The following is a 15,732-nucleotide window of genomic DNA, read 5'->3' as shown; positions in this document are numbered from 1 at the left end:
GCCAGTGACCAAGCCACTTCCTGTTCCAGGGGGTCTCTTGAGCCCCACACTCAGTTTAACAAAGGCAAGAGGTGTCAGGCTGAGCAGGAGGCACAGTAGAGATGTCCTGTGCCGTCTCTGCCCGACTCCAGCATCTATTTTAGTGGATCACCCAGGGGACAGAATGAGGGCGCCATCAAAGCAAGTAGGAATTCCCTGAGCTACTTACATGAGATCATAATACAGGGAAATGAGGGAGGTGATCCGCATGGATAGGGTGATTGGAGAAGTGAGACCAGCTTATGATTTCAAGCCTGGGGTGGGAGACCACGTTTGGGACATGCTACATTGGAAACATCCCTCTGTCCTAGAATAGGTTCAGCAGGTCTGGGTGGAGATTCCTTCCGATGGATGGAGAAGGAACCAGCACAGATCTGAAATGTGATACCCTGGGGTACCCTGGGATGGAATGGGATACCTGGGCATCACCCACCACACTTTGGTCTTCTTGAGATGGGAGGAGGCAGAGGAACATCACTTGGACATTTACAGCAACAAGAGACATGCACATCCAACTGCAGGGCTCAGAAGAAAGGAAGCACTGTACACCTACCATCCTTAGTCAGAGGGCAGGCCTCAGCTTTTCTGCTTTTCTCTGTCAGCTTCCTCCATCTTTCTCTCCTTCTCTATTCCTTCCTTCGGCACTCATTTCTGCCATAGTCACCAGCTTTTTCCTGAGAAGTCCAGGTGGGATCTCAGACCGTCCATTTGCTCTGAGTCGCAGAGGATGATGAGTTCAACACCCTGTCCCCGAGATGGACCCTTGGGGCCAACAGGGGACTGAGCAGTTGCCCCCTCCTTCTTGGTGACCCTTAGTCCTCCTCCACTACAAAGCTTTCCCTCCCCACTTCTTACTCACAGTGAGGCTGGGAGCTGGTTACCAGTAGCGTTGCCCGATGCTTCCGCATCAGAACCTCTGCGGTTTTCCTGCAGGTTGAAGAAGAAGGCTGTGCAGAATGTGTCAGTTAGGATGCACTGAAAGGACCCAGAGCCTGTATCACAGGATGCAAGAGGAATCAGGTAAACACTGACCAAGGCATCCAGCACCAAACCGGACCTTGACTCCGGAACTCCCGACACCAATCCCTGGAGGAGTTAGGGACAGATGCTTCAGCTCCGGAAAATTAAAATATTTTTACGCCAATGGTAGATACTGTTATTAAATGTTTCGGCAGCGAAATTAAATAAGAATAACCAGTATTTTGAAATTCTGAACATCTTATAATTAGAGCGGCCTTTTAAAAAAGTATTCCAACTTAAGGCACATTGGAATGTAGCCCGCAACACAGAGACAGCCTGACAAAGAAACATTATTCTTAGATTTACAATTAATTACCCTTATGTCTATACCTTGCATTCAATTTGCATATCTTAAAACTGCTGTAAATTCCCCAGGACTCCTTATTATTTAAGATCATTCCTCTCAGTAAAAAGTTTTCTTCAGTAGTAACTTTCTGTTGATTATGGAGTCGCGAGGTCAGTAAATCTGGCTCAGCTTTGCTCCCTAACATTGTAATTTTTCTTTTCTTTTTCCTCTTTCTTTCTTCTTTTTTTTTGTGCGTGTGTTTTTTCATTATTTACCTCCTTGTTCCTTCTGCCCCTCTCATTTATTATTCCCCGAAGAACCCACAGATAGAGAAGGCGGCTGGAAGACGAAGTGAGTGGTCAGACTCAGAGATGCTATCTCTTCCCACCACGCCTCTGTACCCAGTGTCTGACGTGTTCTATACATCTCACTGGTGCCAAGCTTGTTAAACAAATAGGCCTTGATGTATAGGCCCGAAGGAGAGAAATTCCCCGCAGTAGGTCTGTGTTCTTGCCCCACGGGTGGTGTTCTGTGTCTGCATTTACCCCTCTCTTCTGGATCTTTTCCTCACTAAGTCGGGGGCCTTGTAGTTGCTTCGCAGGGGTCCCTGCTCCTGTTTTCTCCTTCTATTGGTGGAGTTTTTAAGCTCCCTGTGAGGTGAGTGTTCACTTTTAAAAGACCACACTGGGATCTGGAAACCATTTGCAAGGGGCAATAGGCGCCCTGTAAAGGTCAAACGGTATGTATTATGCAGTATGGGGCCGGATTTGAAAAGCCTCACATATAGTTGGATTGTGAATCCTTAGCCACCAGCTCTCAAGCAGGAAGCTCGGAGAGAGGCTGCCTCAGTGTGGGATGGGCAACCTCAGAGGATGCATACAGGCACAGTATATTTCCATGAAATTTACTTCGTGAGACAGGGTCTTGCTGTGTATTCTCTGGCTGGCTTGGAACCTACCTTGATCCAGCATCTTGAATCGTGGGGTGACAAGTGTTTAACCACCACATCTGGATGTCTTTGTTTGTTTGTTTGTGTTTATTAATTTATTTATTTGTCAGACTTTTAGGTATCACTTCAAACCCTCTGTGAGCCATTTAAAGGATTTAAAACAAATTGACATGGTTCAACAGGAAGCAAACCTCCAAAAGTCACAACCAAGATTAGAACCAATGTCACACCTGGTTTGTTTGCCACTGTTTTTATTTATTTATTTATTTATTTATTTATTTATTTATTTATTTATTTGATGTTTTGCTGTTCTTTTACTTATTGAGGTGTTTCTTTGAAAGCACTCACTGAGCCTCCGAGAATGTTTGACTTTTAAACAGGGTGGATTGTATTATGCGTGAAGAGCTGATGCAGGTGGGATAGATTTTGCCTTTTTTAAGAGAATGCTATTCTCAATAGTACAGCTCCAGTGGTGTGTGTGTGTGTGTGTGTGTGTGTGTGTGTGTGTGTGTGTGTGTGCGCGCGCGCACACACGCGCGCGTGCATAATCTTTGCACCTTTGGAGAAACGGAGGAAAAAAAAATGTCTCCTTTCGTTCTTTAATTTTATTTTAAGCACAGCCAGGTAATTTCCCGGGGCTTCTTTTTCTCACTTATTAATTGGCAGTTTATTAAACCAATTTTTAAACAGTGAGGGCCCTTGTCATTTTACCATCAGAGTCCCCAGAACCAAGTGGTAGGAAGTATGTCAGGGTAGGAAAGTCGCTGGTAGGGCTCGGTATTCATGGCCTGGGTGTGCCAGGCAGGAATCTCGGGGGTATCAGGGTGAGGATCTGTCCCCTTGCCTCTCAGACTGTGAAGCTGACTGGGTAACACCCCCTTCTCAGGATAGCTCACCCTACACCTTCTCTCCCTGGTCTCTTCTCGACTCTCATGTCCTCCTTCTAGTTGGGTAGTCTTTATTATTATTATTTTTTAATGTCTTACAAATGTATTCATTTCTGACAGGGACATTCGTTTTGACGACTCAATATTGTAAATGGCATCAGAAGGTTCCCCCGTTCACCCTGACTTTCCGCAGGCCGGCGCAAGTAAGCACGCTGGTGGCTTAGCTCCTTCTTCATTATCACATCGAATTTCTATTTACGTCATTTCCAGAAGCCTTCCAAAAATTTAAATAATGCTCGCACAAAGGATGGGAAGCCACACCTCAGATGAGCTGTCCTAGAATACCTTGGCAAGAGCACCCAAGTAGTCAGAGTTTCCCTGCTGTATGCTCCATGTACATCTGTTAAATTACTCCGAGATCTCATTAAATAAAGCTAATGTACTTGTAAAACAGTAGGGAGAGACAGTTTATCATTGTAACTGTTAGAGAGAGCCATTCGGGTAGGGAGGGTGCCAAGAAACTAGGTATATGCTGGTCAGTGTGGATGTTTCTAAGTCATAAATCTTGGCTCCTTCCCGCCAAGTTATTGTGTGTTTCTATACAGGAGAGATTGATTGTAGCACCTGAAGATGAATTTGCCCATAGTCTCCTTCTTCTTTCTTCCTCTCTCTTTTTTTCTTTTTGATTACTTCTGATGCTTACCAAGGTGATAATATTTTTTACCCCTCCCTCCATGTGATCACTTTCTGTTTTTTTTTTTTTTTTTTTTTTTTTTTTTTTTTTTTTTTTTTTTTTTTTTTTCCTTTTTGGATTAAAAGCCATACATGTCACAGAGAAAGCCGGGAGGTTGTTCTTTGTGGTCATGCCATAGTGCGGGCATGAAGACATATAGTGTCCCATGTGGGAGGCTGGGTGGAAGCCCTCAGCAGCCCTTCGGGTTCGCAACAAGCCTACCTGAAGGAGAAGCGGGAGCAGACAGCCCCAGATACCTGGAAAGACGCTGCCATTTCCTCGTGGCAAAAGCCTGCAAGCAGATGGCAACGGGGTTTAATTTGAAGATACTGAAACACTGTGTAGGCTCGAAACCGTGACAACTGCTGTCTTATTGTCTCCACTCATGGAAAAAAAAAAACTGTGTGTGAGGCTCATCCCGTGGCCCGAGTGAGGAGAAAAGGTACTTTTCATGAATATATATAGATGCTGAATTTATAAGGATCAATATAGCCACCAAATGTTGTACAACATGTCAGGATATCATAAAATGCAGGCAGTTCTACATAAAATACCAGCTTAATCTGGGAGGTTTTAAAGCCTCATTAAAATGTGGATAAAGTCCATATATGGAAAGGCAGACCTCAAAAGGTTGAAGTTATATATCTGCAGGGTGGGAAGAGGGACTACCACTTCTGAATGTCAGTGGCTTTGTGGGTTGCAGTGGGGGACAGTCAGAATGATAGAGTTGGGGTTGGGGTATGGCACACATTCCCTAGTATTTTTTTTTTTAATTCGGGGATCTAGATGTAGAAGCATCACTGTTGGATGGGCCACATCCTGCCTTGATTGGCAGCCTGGCATATTTGTGGACTTTATTCTTCCTTTCAGCGTCAGATCGGCAGCCTTGCCACAGAGTATTGGCAAAACAAAATTGCCTCCAGGCTTAGGGGTGGATGGGATAGGGGGGACAGAGACTCTCTGAAATTATCTTAGAGGGGGAAGGGCTACTCACTGAGAGGCACCCTCCATGGGTCCCAGCACCCCCAAGGTGAAGGTACTCATAAGGGCCACGTTCTCTCAAAGACAGAAAGGTCTCTAGCTATCTGGGTTTCATTTTTCTTATCTAAGCCTCCAGGTACAGCCACCGAGCTCCCTTTTCCAGAACCAGAGGCCAGAGCCAGCCCCAGGCACTGCCGGGGGAGGTTTGGGTAGTTGGAACCGGCCGCCTTGTTTTTCTGGAGAAACTTTGAAAGTCAGGCAAGCACATTCACCCTGACCTTTCTGCAACACTAGCCTATATTCGCTGCTTGTCAGCAGCACAGGGTGGCCTGGAGTCATCTGTCACTGCCAGCCATCATTTTCCCATCAGCCCCATTACTGGGATCAGGAGAGAGAGAAGCCCTGCGTAGGAAGGATCATTAAACCCGAGGCTCCCAAGTAGCACAGGTAGGCCAGGTGGTCTCTTGTTATTTATAATAAAGGAACGCGCAGCAGAAGAGGCTGATGGTTGCCCAGGAGGCCAGTGCAGGACGCCTGAGCGGTGTCACCGCTGAAGGACAGTCAGAAGTGGACTCTCCCCCCCCCCCCGGCCCCCCCAACTCACTGTGAGCAAAGAGGATTTATTGAACATCTGCTCTGTACATGGCTGGCAAGATTGATTAATTTAATTGCTCACACTTTGCTTAAGTAACATTTGAATACTTAATGTCAAGTTTGAAGGATATCACAGCGTCTGCAAGCACACCTTCACTTTTAAGTCGGCAACTGGGAGGGGCCGGTAGAGCAGAGCAGAGCGCAAGCCCCGCCCCCAAGGCTCTTCGGAAGAGCCGCAGGAGCTACTTTCTTTTCATAAAAGCAACTAGTTACTTTCCCATTTTCCCACCGTGGTAAATCATTAATGTAATGAGGTTGGGTCCTCGTCACTGAGTGGTGGTAATTTCCCCTTCGGTATCGCCTCTAGAAACAGTCGAGTGTATTATATATTTCTGTACCCTTTAACATAATGCAGTAATCTGAGGAGAATACCCAGTGAGTTAAAGCTGGGGTAATTTATGGCGGGTTGCAGTCAGGCAGTGTATTTAGAAGGACACTCAGGGGCTGGAGCGATGGCTCTGTGGTATAAGAGCACTGACTGCTCTTCCAGAGGTCCTGAGTTCAAATCTCAACAAACACAAGGTGGCTCACAACCATTTGTAATGAGATCCGATGCCCTCTTCTTGGTGTGTCTGAAGACAGCTACAGTGTACTTATATATAATAAATAAATTTTAAAAAGGACAGTCTGAAACTACGGCAAGAATCTGGCCTTTAAACTGTTCATACCCCAGCAGCGCCCATCTTTCTTGCTATTGGTTGAGTTTTACCCCCTTGCTATTTATTTAAACTTTTTTATTAGTGTCTATTTCTGGTGCAGAGTAACGTGTAGCCTATAAGCATCCGGATTCAAGTGCACCATGGGTTTTGACCACATCTAAAACCATTCTTAGTGTTTTTTTCTTTTTCCCCTGAAACAAAAATAAACATTTTTTTTATTATTTAAAATATTTTAAAAAATTATTTAAGTTAAAAAAATGACGTATTGCGTGTTTTGCCTGCATGGATGCTCGTGTACCACAGTGGGTGCCTGCTGCCTGCAGAGGCCAGCAGGGGGTGTCAGATCTTCTGGAACTGGGGTTATCGGTGATGGTGAGGCACCACATGGGTGCTGGGAACTGAACACAGGTCCTCTGGAAGAGCAGCCAGTGCTCTTGACTGCTAAGCCATCTCTCTGGCCCTCTGACTCATTAAATTATTCCTCCTCCTCTTCCTCCTCTTCCTCTTCTTTAATGGTTACACAGTGAACCAACATGATATGCTATGAAGTTTGTATCTTGAAAAACATTAGTTCTTTGAGGACTTTATACAATAGACTTCTTCATATCTACCCCACCTGTAACCCCTCCAGACCCTCTTCCGGCACGTTATCAGGGCTGAGAACCTGTGTCTAGATGCATCTCCCAGGCCCTGGGAGGGAGCTCCTGTCACTAGTCCTCTCCGTGGCTATAGTATTAAACTGATGCCTGACAACCAAGTGTTATGCCCAGAGATGAGTGTGTTTCTCCATTCTCACCAAAGAAGCTTCATTTTGCAGTGCCTGGCCAGGAGCACAGAAACCCAGGACTGGTCACTGTGTAGAGAATAAGACAGTATGAGGTGGACAGCAATAAATGGGACATCTCTAGGACACCTTCTGTCCCCCACGGCTCAGGAATCATTAAGGGAGCAGATAGAGGTGTCAGAACCAGAACCTCTGCTGTCTTAGTCGAGGTTTCTATTCCTGCACAAACATCATGACCAAGAAGCAAGTTGGGGAGGAAAGGGTTTACCAACTTACACTTGCACATTGCTGTTCATCACCAAAGGAAGCCAGGACTGGAACTCAAGCAGGTCAGGAAGCAGGAGCTGATGCAGAGGACATGGAGGGATGTTACTTACTGGCTTGCTCCCCCTGGCTTGCTCAGCCTGCTTTCTTATAGAACCCAGGTCTACCAGCCCAGGGATGGCTCCACCCACAATGGGCTGGGCCAGGGATGGCTCCACCCACAATGGGCTGGACCAGGGATGGCTCCACCCACAATGGGCTGGGCCAGGGATGGCTCCACCCACAATGGGCTGGGCCAGGGATGGCTCCACCCACAATGGGCTGGGCCCTCCCCCCTTGATCATTAGTTGAGAAAACACCTTACAGCTGGATCTCATGGAGGCATTTCTTCAACAGAGGCTCCTTTCTCTGTGCTAACTCCAGCTAGTGTCAAGTTGACACAAAACCAGCCAGTACATCTGCTCTTCAAGTCTCAGTTTATTGAACCTCAAGGTGGAAGGGACTTGGATATCTTGACCTCAGTGGCACTGGGTTTGGGGAAGAATAGGAGTCCTTTGTCTCTCAGGTTGCTGATAGTGTGACTTCCAGGCCGTGTGGCCAAGTGGGCAGGAACCACTGCACATGTGTGCCTCTGAGATTTGCCTTCTTCTAAGTCTTGAAAGGTTTTATTCTTTTTTTTTTTTTTTGTAGTATTAGGATGGACTCCAGGATTTTGTCATGCTGAACAGGTGGCTGCTCCACTGTGGAGTCACATGCTGGTCCCTCACTGGGGGATTCCAGGCAGGGGCTCTACTGTGGAGGCATGCCCAGCCCCTTACTAGGCAAGTGGTTTATTTGTAAGCCACACCCCCTACCCCTCAGTGGTATCAAAATAGCATGTCCCCAACCTAAGCTTCTTCAAATATTTAAAGGGGGATGCCCTATATAAAATTTGAAAGAAAAAAAAGAATAACACTACACTTTCCTAGACATATTTGCAGTAGGAAAGAGGGTGGCTCAGGGAGTATCTGCATTGAAATGTGTGGAAAATGACCGAGAAGGGTATTCATTTATCTGTATGAGCAAAACCGCACCTATCCTCATCCTGTTCTTAGGAAATCCACTTGCTTATCTGTTAACCCTATATTCGTGTATATATTTAATGGATGGGCTTTGCTTTTCAACATCTATAACTGAAAACACTGCATCTTATTGGAAGCCTTTCGGGGGTGGGGTGGTTGGCATTTCTAGTCTAACTGGATACTGGTTGTTTTTGAGATGGAGGAAGATGAGGCAGGAGAGGGTAGAGGTGAGGTTGGAGGGGAGGAGATTAGGGTATAAGGGAGTGGTTAGTGCACAGAATACAGTAAGAGAAACAACACAGCCAGCAGTGTGGACAGAAAGGGAGGAGGACCACTGGAGCCCCGAAGGGTCAGGAAGGACTTCACCATCCGGTTGAGCTTTGGGTACCAGAATGAGTTCTTAATAGGCAGGAGACATGTTGCAGGGAACCCTACAAGCCTAAATGACTCTGAGCACAGGGTAATCTCCGGTCACATCTGATTGAAGTCAGGTGTGGCACGGCTGATTTCTTTGAAGGATACCCATCTGTCCCCACACACAATACATCCCGCGCCGGGCCGAGACTGTCAAGGCCAGAGCCAGGTGCCTGGGCTACGCGTATCCTTCTCCATCCGTCATACTGCAGGGAGCAGACAATTAATTCTGGAGCAAAATTGAAAGTCAGAGGCAGAGTCTAAAAGAACAGAATGACAATAATAAAGTACCCCAGCCTCGCATTAATCTCCCTCACTTCAGGCCTGTCACAGCCGGCCTGGCTGTGACTAATGCCAAGCTTTGCATACAGTGGTCACAGACACAAGCAGCGTTGCTCCCTTTACAGCACCCGCGATGCGCTTTGTTGGGTTTTTGACTCCAGTAGAATAGTCGGAAAAAAAAAAAAAAAACATTGCTGCTGGTCATAGGTAAGGGGACAGAGTTCCTTCATCATGTGGAGGCAATGGATGTCTGGACTTTACTTCTTCTATGAGAGCTGCTAAAGTCAGCCTGACTCCCTCCCTCCCTCCTTCCCTCCCTCCCTCCCTCCCTCCCTCCCTCCCTCCCTCCCTCTCTCTCTCTCTCTCTCTCTCTCTCTCTCTCTCTCTCTCTCTCCATCCTTCCTCCCTTTCTTCCTTCCTCTTCTTCTCCCCGCCCTTCACTCCCCCTTCCTCTCTCCACCTCCCTTCCTTACCCCCCTCCACTTATTCCATCCTTCTTCCTTTGATGTGCATTACCCAGGCTGACCGCCCTCTGTGTCTTGTAATCCCTCCTGCAAGAGCCCCCTGAGTTCTGAGATCGCAGGTGTGTACTGCCAGGCCCGGTTTAGCGGTGGTTACCGCTTAGAGACAGAATTCTATCATCTATCAAATTTCCTGATGCACATAGAGGGAAGAAGAGAAGAAGATGTTGGTCCAGGACCCACACACCAACTGGAGGGAGTACAAAAGAGATGGGTAGGAGAAAGTACCCAGGGTTACGGCTAAGGAGGACGTGAGGGGTAGAGCCCGAAAAGAAGCTACCCATGGGGCCAAGAAGAGATGTCTGGGGGTGGAACACATAAAAAGAAGCTGCCCAGGTCCTCGGCAGCTCTAGTAGGCCACCTTCTCAAGGCTCTGTGTATAGCTTGAGAAATCAGATGACATTTTCACAGATCTTTGCTGAGAGGCACAGTGCCGCAGCCACAGCACAGGATGGCTTTGATTGACAGGAGCTGGTCCCTTCCCACTGGCCCTTTGCTCTCATCTTCTATCTTGCTCTGTCCTTGAGTCTCCATCAGAGTGGTGTCACCATAGGCTGGATAGAACAAGAGTATGTCAGCCGCGGGCATTAGCTTTTATCTTGAGACTCTTGTGCCCTCTCTGCTACTTCCAACGGTCCTACCATACATCATGTGTGCTGGCCTGGGAAACACTGAAGTGTGCTGGCTGGCCTATGTGGCTCTGGAAAAGGACACGGTCTAAGAGCGATTTCCTCATTTCTTACTTTGTTCCTTACCCTCCTTTGGTTTAATCTCCGCAGCGTTTCCCATGCCCGTTCTTACAGGACCCATCTTTGTAGCTGCCAACATCCCACGGCGGCTGGTAAATAGGTTTGGTTTTGTATTGGTTTGAATGTGAACATTCTCTATAGGCTCAGGTATTTGACTGCTTGGTCCGCAGTTGGTTGCACTGTTTGGGGAAGGTTAGGAGGAGTAGTGTTGTTAGGGGAAGAATAAAGTTATGGGGAGGCTTTGAGTATAAGAAGCCCCTTCTCCCTCCAGTTTGCTCTCCCTAATATAGTCTAATGCCTATAGTTCAGGATACAGGTTATGAGACTCCATTTTATATCACCGTACCTACCAGTCGCTGCTATGCCTTCCTGCCACAAAGGACTCTTACCCTTCTGGAACCATAAGCCCAAATAAACTCTCTCTTCCCTGAGTTGCTTTCGGTCACGGTGTTTCATCACAGTAACAGAAAAACAGCCAATATATGTTTGATTTTCCTTGACAGACCTTGCTCTGTAGCCTAGAGCTACACAGTATTGTAGCTAACAATCCTCCTGCCTCAGCCCTTGAGTGCTGGGGTGTCTAGGTCTGCTGCCTGCATGGCCTTAAACAGGATATGTTTAAAGCCGATTAATTCCCCATCGGTACAATGCACCTTTCTACCCACCCAAGTGACTTGTAGGTGGACATTTCACACATTTCACATGCGTGCATAAACAAAAAGCCAATTCTAGTGCGAAATCTAAGAATCCAACATATGCCAGCACAGGCCATGGCTCCCTGCAGTTACATTTCCAAGACCCCTTCCCCAGACTTCTTTGAATTGAGGCGACCTTTTTGGCACGTGTCTTTGCTTCATGCGGATGACTGTTTATTTAGCCTGTCTTCCTGGCATTGAAATGTGTGGAAAATGACCGAGAAGGGTATTCATTTATCTGTATGAGCAAAACCGCACCTATCCTCGTCCTGTTCTTAGGAAATCCACTTGCTTATCTGTTAACCCTATATTCCAGGGTTCCAGGGAGGAATGCTAAAACCGTTCAGGCTCAAAACCAGCAGAGAACAGTGTACAGTTTCAGAGCAGGACCTGCAAAGCCTGCAACGACATCTAGTTTTAACCTCATTTGCTGTGCAACCCTGGGAAAACTGCTCACCTTCTCTGTCTCTTCCCACCTCTGGGCAGTAGCTTTGGTGTCATCGGTTCCTGTTCCTTTAAGTGTACCTCCTGTGCTGTTTGTGGCTGCCTGAGTTTGCCAGTTGCTCCCCGCCCCCCTTTCTGTATTCCCTTGCCTAGATGGGTTATCTTAAAACTTCCTTTTACGTTGTTCTATTTTGAAGACTAGGGGTATTTTGTCTGCATGTGTATCTGGATACCATATACATGCCTGGTGCACATAAAGTTCAGCAAAGGGCACTGGGTACCCTGGAAGCAGGGATGGTTGTGAGCCACCTTGTGGGGTCTGAGAAATGAACAAAGACTCTGCAAGAGCAGCCAGTGCTCTTAAATAAATACTGAATGTTTTCTTCGGACCCTTGGAGCAACTTGTTAGAACAGAGATGTTGGACAGCCAGTGTGTTGCAAGCCAAGGAGAGAAAGCGTTTCCGTGCTGGAGCCAGGCACCTACTCACACCTCCTTCTTTCCAGAGATCCATTAACATAGTGAATGGCTTTGATGGACACCCGGGAATTGTGCAACATTGATTTCATTGTCATTTTTTTTTTTTTTTTTTTTTTTTTTTTTTTTTTGCACAAGCAGTAAGTAGGCTAACATTTTAGGTGCGGAGTAATTATTCCCGAAAATCAAGACATCAGGATCAAGTTTATAGTTAGCAGCTCGACATTTTGACAGGAGATGTGCGTGGGTCCTAGGGATGCCTCAGAGTTCCTGAAAAGGTTGAAGTGTTCTATGTAGACACGAGGGAGGTGCCAGCATGTCGCAGCACAGCAGTGTGTGGGGGACTGCAGACATTCTGGGTGGGCTCCCACATGCTCTGACCTCATGGAGGAACTTCCGGTGGCTTCTCACTTCCTCGCCAGAGCCCAGTTAGGAGCAAGACCCCACTCAGCTGCTGTGACCCTGGGTCTTCAGTCACTCACACAGAAGCAGAACACGCAGGCCCAGAGAGTTCATTCTCCATTCAGTCTCATTGTGGGGTCAGCGAATATCCGGGCACATAAGAGAAGCCATCAGGGATGGATTCTGGCTTCTCGAGAGTAGGGCTGTTTCTTACTTGAACAAGATCCAAAGGGGTTGTCTGGGCTTTGGCTGATATGCATGACAGCCTTGTGTTGAGGGACATCCCTTTGATGCTGGCCAGAGACTAGCTGTGGTGCTTGCACAGTGACTGTAGGTTAGAGTGCTCCAGGAGTACTAGGGAGACCACCATGCCTAGTCTCTGGACACCTCTTCATCTGGCTAACATCTTTGATTGCATTGGGTCCACTGACTTTGCCCCTAGGACCTGAGCTTGTGGGCCTGTGCTGGAAAAGGATGCTGAGGGCTTCTGTGACTAAGTGGGTGGGACTTGAGCACAGTCCCCAATCACAGTTCTTCAGTGTGCATAGTCTTTTCCCGCCTGGAGAGAAATGTACCAGTCCATCAACTTAGGGGGATTCTAATTGTTGCCACGCATATGAGGGTTCTGTGTAGATTTTACTAACGACGCTGGCTAGTTTTATGTCAGCATGACACAAGCTGTAGTCATCTGAACCTCAAGTGAGAAGAAGATGCCGCCATAAAATCAGGTTGTAGGCAAACACGTGGGGCATTTTCTTAGTGATTGATGTAGGATGGTCCAGTCCAATGGGCCACTCTTGGGCTGCTGATCCTGGTTTCTATAAAAAAGAGGGGAAAGCTGAGCAAGCCAGTAAAGGCCACCCCTCCACGGCTTCTGCATCAGCTCCTGACTCCAAGTTCCTGTCCTGTTTGTGTTATTGCCCTATGGACTATGCTGTAGAAGCCAAATGAACCCTTTTATCCCCAAGCTGCTTTGGTCACAGTACTTTTCACAATAGAAACCCTGAGTAAGATGCTAATGGACGTAGAAAATATATTAAAGTAATTATGTTCTCCACTAAACATGTATATACCATGTTTCTTTTCATTATTCTTAAATGGAACAATGTAACAATGATGTAAGTACATACATCTACAGTATATTAGGTAAGTGATTTAGATGTGATTTAAAGTCTACAGGAAGACATATGTAGGTGGTATACACATGGTCACACCGTGTGTCTTAGTCAAGGGTTTTACTGCTGTGAACAGACGCCATGACCAAGGCAAGTCTCATAAAGGACAACATTTAATTGGGGCTGGCTTACAGGTTCAGAGGTTCAGTCCATTATTATTAAGGTGGAAACATGGCAGCATCTAGGCAGGCATGGTGCAGGAGGAGCTGAGAGTTCTACATCTTCATCTGAAGGCTGCTAGCAGAATACTGGCTTCTAGGCGGCTAGGATGAGGGTCTTATATCTCACACCCACAGTGACACACTCCAACAAGGCCACACCTACTCCAAAAAAGCCACCTCTTCTAATAGTGCCACTCACAGTGTAACTTTGTGGAATGATCTTTTGTCTTCCCTTATTGATCTTTATTTAAAAAATGTCAATTTTATAAATATGTCATAAAAATATGAGAATTTTATATATGAGTATTGTATTCACATCATTTCTTCATCCCTTTATGAATTCTGATTTCTCCAGTGTCCTATTCTTTTCAACTTTCTAACTACTCTCTGTATTATTGCTACACAAACACACACACACACACACACACACAAACACACACACACAGAGACACATAGACACATACACACACAGAGAAACAGAAACACACACACACACATACATACAGATTTATATACAAACCTACTGTGTTTTTTTCTTTATTTACTGTTGTTCATCTGCATTCAGGGTTGATCTCTTGGGACTGGATAACCTGGAGAAGACTGATTCTAACCTTCTCAGTGGCCATTAATTTCCCATAGCTCTTCATCTGGGACTGGGACCTTGTGAATATTACTGTGCTCATGCTGACACATCTGCTGGCATTGTTATGGTTCAGTCTTGGTGAGCATATCACTGAAATATCCTGGGTGCAGCAGACATCCTGTCTTCTGGCTCTCACATCCTTTTGTTCTCAGTGTTTCCCTACCTTAGGTGTAGGGATTACAATGGAGATCATGCTTGTGTGTATGTGTATATAATGTGTTAGACTGGGGCTGGGTACACTCAGTTCTCAACATTTTAAATATTTATGGTGTATGCAGTAGTTCCCGCTTTCTGCAAAGGGAAGCTTCTTTGATGAGGAGTGGGAGCCACACTTAGCAGGAAAAGGTGGTGGTGGTGTGAGGACTGAATGCTAGACTTTACATAAAGATCTTGACACCAGTGTTTATAGGGGAAAGTCTCTGTGGACTAAGGTTATTGAAGTGTTAGCCACTTTCTTATTAGTACGGCAAACATACTTGAGCAAAGAATTTTAAGGCAGGAAGAGTTTAGTTTGGCTTATAGTTTGAGGGTATAGTCCCTCACCAATGGCGGTGTCATGATGGCAGGAGCATCCAGCAGACAGTCACATCGTGTTCCCAATCAGAAAGCAGAGAGTTGGACCCTGCTATTAAATTCACATCCTCCCTTTTGTCCAGTCTGGGATTATAGCCCATGTAAGTGTGCTGTGTACATTTAGAGTGTGTTTGCCTGATTTATTCTAATCTAGCAACTCCTTCACAGGTGTGTGATCATGAAGTGAAAAAGCATTAAGGTTTTTCTCCTAGAATATTCTAGACCTTGTCAAGCTGACAAGTACCTTTCACACCTTTTCGTCAACCTGCTACTCAATCATGTCACTTTTAAGTCATAACCTTCTATTCTCTGTTCCATAGCTAAATGAATTTTCATAATATAAGATTCACTCAGTCTAACTTTAACATCCTACAGTCCTTTGCAGGTCCAACACAAAAGTCCAAATTTCAAGTCTTTTTGGGGACCCAAGGCAATCTATCAACTGTGAGGTTCCACAGGCAAAGGGCCATGATAAACATTCTTACTCTCATAAGGAGGGATGGGTATATCAAGGAACTGTGTTATATATATATATATATATAACAAAACTGAAAACACAGTAGGACAAAAATGACATCCTGCAGTTTCATGTCCAGCATCTGGGACTCACAATGGAATTGTCTGGGCTCCAGATGGCTTGGCTAGTCCTCCTTCTCCATCTCTGTTGCCACTAACATGAGCAACCTTGTTCTTGGCTGGACTTTAGTCTATGCATGCAGCTTTCCTTGGCGGGTAGGTATACTGTGGTCATGACATCTCTAACATCTAAAGTCTCCATTGATTCTTGGGCTTCATCCTCATAGTTTCACACAGTCCCTTCTTGAGGCCGTGTTATAGGTGGTCCAAACCCACCATACATTGTCTACCTTCAATAGCTTTCT

Source organism: Micromys minutus (genome assembly GCF_963924665.1).
Source record: "Micromys minutus genome assembly, chromosome: 32".
NCBI lineage: Eukaryota > Metazoa > Chordata > Mammalia > Rodentia > Muridae > Micromys > Micromys minutus.
Note: the sequence above shows the minus strand (reverse complement) of the source record.